This window comes from Diadema antillarum, unplaced genomic scaffold, assembly GCF_040938485.1.
Source record: "Diadema antillarum isolate AM-2024a unplaced genomic scaffold, OU_Dant_1.0 seq00000725_RagTag, whole genome shotgun sequence".
Lineage (NCBI taxonomy): Eukaryota > Metazoa > Echinodermata > Echinoidea > Diadematoida > Diadematidae > Diadema > Diadema antillarum.
The window spans coordinates 248,511-257,662 of record NW_027271628.1 but is presented as its reverse complement, the minus strand read 5'-3'; positions in this window follow the sequence as shown (position 1 = coordinate 257,662).

Genomic DNA, 9,152 nt, shown 5'->3' with positions numbered 1-9,152 from the left:
CAAATGAATTTGAAAAGCATGTACCGAGCCAATGATCTCATTTTGTTCGTAATAACTAAAAGAATAATATTATGATTGTGTAAAATGACTCAGGTAGAATGTGCATAGCCTATTTGTGTCGATTGTAATTGCCCCGACAGAAATTCATCTTCATTCAGGCAGAATCAGTATCGACTGAATGACTATTGAAACGTATTGCTCCATGCATTTGGGTTTGCTTCTTTGAAGACTCGTGCTTGTATTTCACGCCCTCGGGTTGCCACCACTAGCTGCTGTTCACTTGTAGAGCTGCAGCGGCAATCAAAGTCAATGGCACGTGAAGTTAACGCGAGTGAGCCCTCTACGTCGATTGGTAGTCAAGTCTCGTTCTATCGCGACATGGCGCTATGGTACAATCAATGTGTTTTTGGCTAGACATGTCAAGATTTCGCTTCATCCCTGTCAGTCAGATCGGTTCTACAATGATTTTTACAATGCTTGCAAACTTAAGTGACTCTTCATCGAGTTATCTTTCAGGAGAAAGAGTCTATGTTTGATGCTGGAGGATGCGAGCGAATCCATCTATTCGTGCACGGAGAGCTCTTCGGCACGTCATGAGCGCATCTTCCTTACTGGTTGTGCGCTGTTATCTGCTGTTTAGTTAAAATTGTTGTCTAAATTGCGTCATAATACATGGACGAGCTGAATTACCCCCCCCCCCCCCTTACTATAGTCGGCATGCTGTAATTGCTAGGTTCATTATCACCATAGTCGCACCATGGAGCCACTATAGTACCATGGTCGAATCATACTTTCTTGATTGAATCCTCCAAGGCCAATATCTCAAACCAGGGAGGTGAGACTCTCACCTCCCTGCTCAAACTGACATTGGTCGTATAAAGTGAATGATGATAGCGACAGGACAGTTAAATAGATTGTGATTTTGTCCTTGTTTAAAAATGTCCTATTCCTGTATTATCCTTGATATTTAGAATAATTTGAGTGTTTATTTTTAATATGGATTTCATGAGAGAACACAATCTGTACCCATAATACGCTATCTTTAAAAGACAGTGACGAGATATTCAGATATGTTTGCTATTTTTGTATTTTTGTTTGCTATTATCACAAAGAGACATGTCACCTTAGGGGAAAGTGGTGAACACTGCAATTACGGTACTTGATGATGGTGTTATCTCCAATGATGTGTACATGCATGGGCCTATCTGGTAGTTATTACAAGGTGGACTTGAAAAAAGAGACAACGGTCAAAATGGAAGGTGTTTGAAATTACAACCAGTCTTTACGTCAGAGATTGTATATTTTCAGATACGTCAGTTCATTCTCCGGCCACGACGTGATATCAGACTACATGTAGGCACACTATTAGCTCCTCGAATTGGAGACCATGCCGAGACAAAAGCTGAAGGAGGTAGCAATATTCGCATACCATCATAACTCAGTAGATTAGCTACTGAATTTCAATACGCTTACGTGTCAATGCGAGAGCATCGCAGTGACTGCATGTAGCCGTAGGCACTTACACGAATCATGAATCATTATTTTCGCTCTACCCGTGCGTCAGACACAGGGTCAAAAAGTCAACATAATCCGTCCCAATTATCTTTTTCCATATTGCTTTCCGAACCGTCAAATCAATGACGAACCTTGATAGCTTGATATAATCTTTCCAAGCTTTTTTTTTCCTCGTCGATTTGTGCGCTATGTAGGGCCTACTCTTGCAGCGGAGAGCATCACCTTTATCATTGCTATAACCAGCAACTTCATGTCCTTGCATGAGAAAAATGTCTGAGGAAATTAGAATTGGCCTCGTCGAGTTGATAATAATCGCTCGGTCTATACATTTCCTTATTGAACCATCCTCGAGAATTTCACATTAGTCGTTGTATACCATCAGCTGCCCCCGTGAGGTTCTATGCCGTTCGTTGCTAAGGCGGCATCGCGAAAGCTCAGGGTGAGATGCTTGGCCAGGCTAGCGTGAGTCACTGTCACGTTTACATGTGTCATGGGGTGTTTTACAATGCCGCGCAAATACACTGACAAACCGACAATTAAGACGGACACGTGGAACAAGTATTAATCTCGCCCGATGATGAGGAATCAAGGCCGTGCCCGGTTCCCCCATCACTGGTATCTCCTCTATCCGTACTCCCATTCCCCCCTCCTGTCTCTCTCCCCCTCCATCTCCGTTCTCTTTATCTCTCTTCTTTCCCCACTCCTCTCTCTTTCTACCGCCATCATATTCTATCCCTCCTGCATCTCTTTTTGCTCCCCACTCTCTCTCTCTCCCGTCTACGCATCCCTATTTTACCCCCCCCCCCCCTAGCTCCCTCTCTCCCACGTCAAACAGAACGATACATGTTGGTGGTCGGAGTCGCGATCCAATCTCTCTCTCTCCGGCATGTTTACATCTAAATAAACACAACCGGTAATATGCCATCCTCGTGATTATTGGTACTTGTTGGTGTAATTATTTTCATTAGCTGATAACACTTCCCATCTTGGCACTCCTATCTGTTCGGATGAGCTGCCAGCGACATACGCACCATGCCCCAGGAGGGCGGTCGTTACCAGTTCCTCATCTTCTGCACACAGTCATCAAATCTGCAAAATTAAGTGACAAGGTATTCGTAGAGGTTCTGGCGGCATTCGTTGCGGACATTTTCTCCGAAAAGGCTTCTCATCTTTGTCATATTTTCTCCCTTTCAGATAATAGTTTCATCTTCAAGTGGATGTATTTTGGCATTTCAGTATTTTTACAGTGATAGGTAATGCAAAACGGTCTTTCAGTGAAGCGCAACGATGCTTGGAAGAAAGAATGAAATCATAAACGAGGTCGCATGGATAATAGTGTCTTATTCAGACGTTTATATTCTTCACTAATTGATACCGCACATACGCACACACACACACACACACACACACACACACACAAACACACACAAACACACACACACACACACAATGGTCACGATATATTTCATTGAGTTCATTCGCCATATTGGAAAATTTCACGAGGCCATTGCCGCGTTCTGACGGAGAGGTCTTCCTCGTGTGTCTGCCGAAGAGAGGGCTCTTCTGCGTTGGTTATTTATCTAGACGGGTTTGGCGGGTGCTCCAAACAACACATTTGTCAGGGGAAAATAAAGGGGAGAAGGGAGAGAGGAACGGTAACCTCAGTGAGAATGTCGCCATCCCAGGTGATGTTTGTTTTCATACCTGTCCCTAGACCCATCACTCACTACCAGGAGAAGAAGAAGGGAAGTTGCCCAAAAGAGGTTTCGTTCAAGATATTCTTTTTATGTTTGGCGCGTTTTGCACGACACGAAGAAATGTCCCTTGCCGTGAGATTGGTCATCAGTCTTACCACGTGCATGATGTGCTGCAAATCAGTTGATTATATCATGGACCTACAACGAATTCGTAGAAGGTCCATGATTATCAAGGACCTACATGCTACTACCATGGTCCATGGTTATATCAAGGAGGTATCGTGTTCTTCGGTTTGGTTTTCTATAATTTCATTTTGAATGATCTTTTTTAGAAGGGCAATGTTTGATCTGTCATTTCTTGTTGAAACTGTTTTCAAGGAATGTCATTTTACGTTGCGCTCATCCGAAGTGACTGTAGGAACCTATACATGTACTTTTTGATGTTGCCAGCAACGTGCTGTAGCTGATGATGATATCGGCTGATTACTCAATACATATTGGAAAGCAAGTATAAAGTGCGTATTGTGGTGTGACACGCTGGTACACGACATCATTGCAGTCATAAAGCAATACGGTTTGATCGTGGCAATGGCGCAACCATGTATTGTCAGCTGAATAGAGTCCGTGGGGAGGATGGTGTTGTTTTTACCATCTTCATCTCCATTTTCGACATCCGTGAGACAGCTGCTCATGGTGAAATCGTTTGTTTTGGTAAGACACCTTACAGAGTATGGTCCGGAAAATGATTAATCGCTGTCCGTTCGAATTCACTGGGTAGGACTACTTCATACCCTGGGATGAACTCTGGTGTTTTCAGGTGCTTCTTTCAGATAAGGAGCACCAAAGATCTAGACCCTAGAATAGATGTATGGAAAGTAGAAGTTGCATCAAGATTACGTGTGCTGGTAGAGGTATGACTTATCAACTCACATGTTGTTTAGAATATAATATGCCTTATTTATTGTTCTGTCCATCCTATTCTATGACTGCGAGGTTGATAACCCGACTTGTCAACAATTATTCCAGTGAATCTGTACACATGCATAAAACTGTCACTATCTTAGGTGTGTCCGTATTTTGATAAGCTTGATAAATCAAAATAATGTTGCAAACAGGGCTCGAATTTTGTTGCGTGTATAATTATGCGTCGTTTTCTGATCTCTGATCTTCACCTTGGAAATTGAGACCATAGAGATGGCTGACACGGAGCATGCAGACGGCTATAGATGCTACTCTCTCTATTCGAACCAGCACACTTCAATCAGCGAAATTTGTTTGTTGCAAATTCCTTCACGGCGTCAGGAGCGTTGAAGACGCGCCTTTTTCTCTTTTTTCAATGTAAAATTCTATTTCCAAAGAATATTTTGAAAGCTGATAAGCATCAGGTGAAACTTAACGAGTACTGGGAGAAGGAGACGTTGGGTAAGAGAGAGGGAGAGAAAGGAAATAGCTCAGGATCGCGGTAACCGAAAAGGAGAGAGGTGAAACTACAGTCGAGCGAGAACTGTAATCGTATTCCGACGAATGTCAAAGGTCATATCAGCGAGACCCTCGTTATACTATCATGATGCCATTCAGGAGAATTTGTTCCATGTTTTCGCTTCATTCCCGTTCTCTCTTTTGTCGGGAGGAAAATCTGCTGGATAACGAGAAACAGAAATGACGAAGTGCTTCTGTAATCCATCTGTTAACATGATAAGAGGCGAGGAGGTTGGGAGAGAGAGGCGCGACATAGATTTTTGCCTTGGGCGTCAGATGAGTAAGGGTTGACGTGACTGACGTTTTAACTCGCTCGTTTACGAAACATTTCTTAATTCGGAGGCGGTAAAAACATTCCCGAATCCGAAGGTCGCATAAAAACATTGTTGGGGGGCCCTGAGAGGTGTAGATTCATTTCAATCGAAGATGACAACTCTTGCGGTAAACACGTCACGGCTTTCAGTACGTGACAGTAATTTTGATATCCAATTTACGGCGGGCACATGGAATTTACTTACTTGGTATTGTTTCCCAGTCCGTCCAAGGAGGTAGATTATAAGACCCAAGAGATTGTATTCCCCATAGGCTGCCAGAATTTCCCAAACGGCAAATGTAACCTGCATCCAAAGAGAATTATGATAGCACCGGTCATATGAACCCCAAACTTTGTATCAAAATGCGTGGGACTGTTGAAGGCATAGGCCTAGATCTTTAGTTACATATAATTCTGTTCTCCATCTCGCCTACACAATGTCTCTACTCTTGTTCTCTATTATCTAAAGTTCCGTTTAGAAGTCAATGCTGGGTTTTCATTCGTTTTGTCGTGTTTTATTTTGGTTTGTGAGTAGGAGGGGGCAGCATGACGTAGACAATCATATTCCATGCTCTTGATAAATCTTCGATGTAGTTGGTCACTGGCCTCAATATGTATCTGACTGCCTTTCCCTGTGACCAGGCTGTGTATACATGTACAATGGTGAATTGTTAACCCGCTAAAGAGCTCGACCTTCAATCACTCGTCGGGTCAGCGAAATAGAGCTCCCGCTGAAGTTGCCCGTGGTTGTCCGGGGGCTCACCGCTGTGCCTTCCGATAAACCCGACACCCAGTTGGACGACTGTCTAAACATGCCTGCAGTGGCCCAATCAGCTTGGTTTCATAAGAGCACGGGGTATCACTGGTCTCCATTCTTCCCACGAAGACAGCAGATTGTCTGAAGAATGAAGAAATGGTTAACGAAGGTAGGGGAGACGGTCTCGCTTGCTTTATATTATACAAAGACCAGATGGAGAACTCTACAGTCTTCGACGAGCCAGATACGTTGCTGAAAGAATAGGAAAAAGGGGTGAATAGTGGATAACGAAATGCATTCGTACCAAGTGCATTTTGTGCGCGTAGGCTCATACTTCCTTCGAGGTTTCATAGACTTTGTAATGTATTTTGCTTGGAGGAGCACTTGATCATTTTATATTTACCAGAGATGTTCAGCGTGGCCATATCTTTCTTAGTTTTATGATGAAAATACTTGGTAAATGAATCTACTGTTCTATTTGACGTCGTAGTTTGTTTCACACATAACTCATTTTTCGATTTTTGGGGCGCTCATACTTGCTACAGTGGTAAAGCTGGAGTAGAGGGTCGCTTATCAGCCGGTAATTGCCGTCGATATTGCTGTCATTGATTTTTTCAAGTTATGGATACATGACATCAATACTTGGGCAATATCTGTAGTCCAGGCATGTACAGTATAATGTGTAATATCATTCATAAGCCACAGAAAATGGTGCTTTGGTATAAGTGGCCGCTATGATTCGTGTGTTTGCGCCCGTGCGATGATGATACAATAATGCTGCTTTATCTGTCAGTATTCCTGTGAAAGTATGTGTGTGTCTTATCAACAGCAGTATAGATGGCTAGGTATATAATATACTCAAACCAATAGACGGGAATAACAATGACCAAAGTAGGCCTACCAACACATCTTTTCGGGTTGCTGGAAGAGTTCTAGTATGACTCCGCTGTTATTTTGTCCAGTAGATGCCGAGTGCGTGTGGAGAACAGCGCCACACGTGCCCGTCTTCTTACATTCTGACTACCTCGTGAAGTGCGTGTAATTATCTATCTCCCCCTCTCTTTCAAAATGGATATATTGTCCCTTGTACCCCTTTCTTGAGTCAACTCTCCGGCACTACCCTGGAGTAGTCATTACCATTGTCATCCTGACTGTCAAGTGCACCACCCCAAGGGGGTCCACCTTTGTACCCCTTTTGACCTCCTCTTCTTGAACTATGTTCCTTGCGCGACTTGTCAAGAATGCCAATCATTCTGATATGCTTATTACCGGAAAGTGGGGTACACACAGCGAAGCAAAGCCCAATAAAGAATTCCTAAGCATGAGCGGTAGTGTGATGAAAGTGTCCCGAACTTGAAGTGTGTCAGGCGATTTTTTTTTCTTTCTCCTTTTTTTTTCTGTGGAGAGAACTTAATTTTGTTCTTCATTTCCCTGATTGCTTAACAAATTATACAAACGTTTGCAGTTGAATTTCTAATTTGTTTCCTTTATTTCATTCTACAAGTTATGTTTCTTTGGAATCAGTATGACTACCTTAATGTTTGCATCGGCGTTCATTTCGTACATCATTTTTTGATTATTATATTATGTGTGGGGGTGTGGTTGTGTCTACTGACAGTTTATGGTTTTAGATTGTACTGGACATTATTTGTCCCCCTCCAAGTAATTATGTGCCTTAAGCGTCTTGTGAGCTGGTATCAATGGACCCCGAACTTAGATAATAATTTAAGATTATACCCGACACCCAACAAGCAAACAACCAACTAATCTTGATCATGTTATAATAATATGTTGAGATATAACTTTTTGTGCGAGACGACGTCATTGTCATACGCAGTATAAGGTCCTACAGCCCTCCCTTTCCCTCCCTTCCCCCTCCTTCTCCCCACCTCTTGCTCACACCTGAATGGAGATGGTAAGAGAACAGCCGCGAGCTCGTAGAGATAAGCCGTCAATAGATCGACCAATTACAACGCTATTGTTCACCTCAGGGTCAGGTATCCCTATATTTCGCAGTCTAGTCGGCCGCATTGAGAATAGTGATTATGTTGTCTACGGGGACATTTTAACAATTTCCCTTGAGCTACGAATAGAACACGCATATACATGTATACATCCCGGTAAATTATGAACGTTACCTTCCTCAGTGATATTATATTGGAGATAATAATGACTTCTGAATCAGTGAAAGATCAGTATAGCTACATAATTATGTCGCGTTGAGTCTAAAATGATATCAGGTTTATATCATTCCCGTTATGTATGCGTAACCTTTAGTACAACCATGGTAAGAGTAACGTTTAGTCTCAAGTTATAACCGACTTTTCAGCTCCGGTTTCATTTCTCATCTGTTAAATAGGCCAACTATAACTATAAACAGTGTAAGAATAAAGGTGATATTTTAAGGTATTGTTTTGATACTGTTATACGGTTACACAATATCAGTGAGGTCTTCAATCATTAGGGCTTCTTTTTCTGTCTCTTTCTACCCCACCGCCCTTCCCCCCCCCCCCCACGTGATTATATTCAACTTTCTCTCCGTCTTTCCGTCTTTGAACTTAAGTTAATCCTTGCGCAAGACCACAATCCCAAGGAATATCCTCAACACTTCCCCGTAAATGCCTTTAAATCCCTCTCATCCTATATTCAACTTGAGCGGTCGCTCTCTCGCGACCTCTATTGTTCGACCTTTAACAGCTTCCTCCACGTAAAACGTCATTATCTTCCCTCCCGTCGAGGCCCGGGTGCTCAGTGATCAATTACCGCTCACACTCTTGCGTGACTGACCTTCACGGCAGAAAAGATAAAGAGACTCTCTAATTTGTCCTGAAAGCGATATCAATTCGTCTGACGAAGGCTTTGCATTAGGATCACATCATTTAAACGCCCCTATATAAGTATACTAGTTTTTTGTGCATCTTAATTGATTTTTTTCCTGTCTTTTCATTTGCCCGCTTCTTTTTGGTCTCTTGTTATTGTTTCCTTTTATTATTCTTTCTTTTCGTCGTTTCATCATCCACCTTCGTAAACATCATCTTTTTAATGTTACAGCTTTGCTTACATCAACTAATCATCCCATTCACTCTTGCTTTCGAAAGTTGAGAAAACGATAATTTTATTGTACGTAAGTAGGGCCTATATTCTCCTCATATTGTATGATGCGCTGAAGATTCCCCGTGCAGTTGATTTTCCACCCATGGATGCATTTCACTTTGCCCCCCCCCCCCCTTCTTAGAGGAATATAAACATACGCAAGCAATAAAAACATTGTGCGAGATTTAGCTCTGCATTTATGCGTAGAGTTTTGAAATGCAAGCGTCCTGTAATTCCATTGTATAACTTTATTTTCTTGTGAGGTGATTCAAGCTTCGTCACTGATTCGTGTATACTG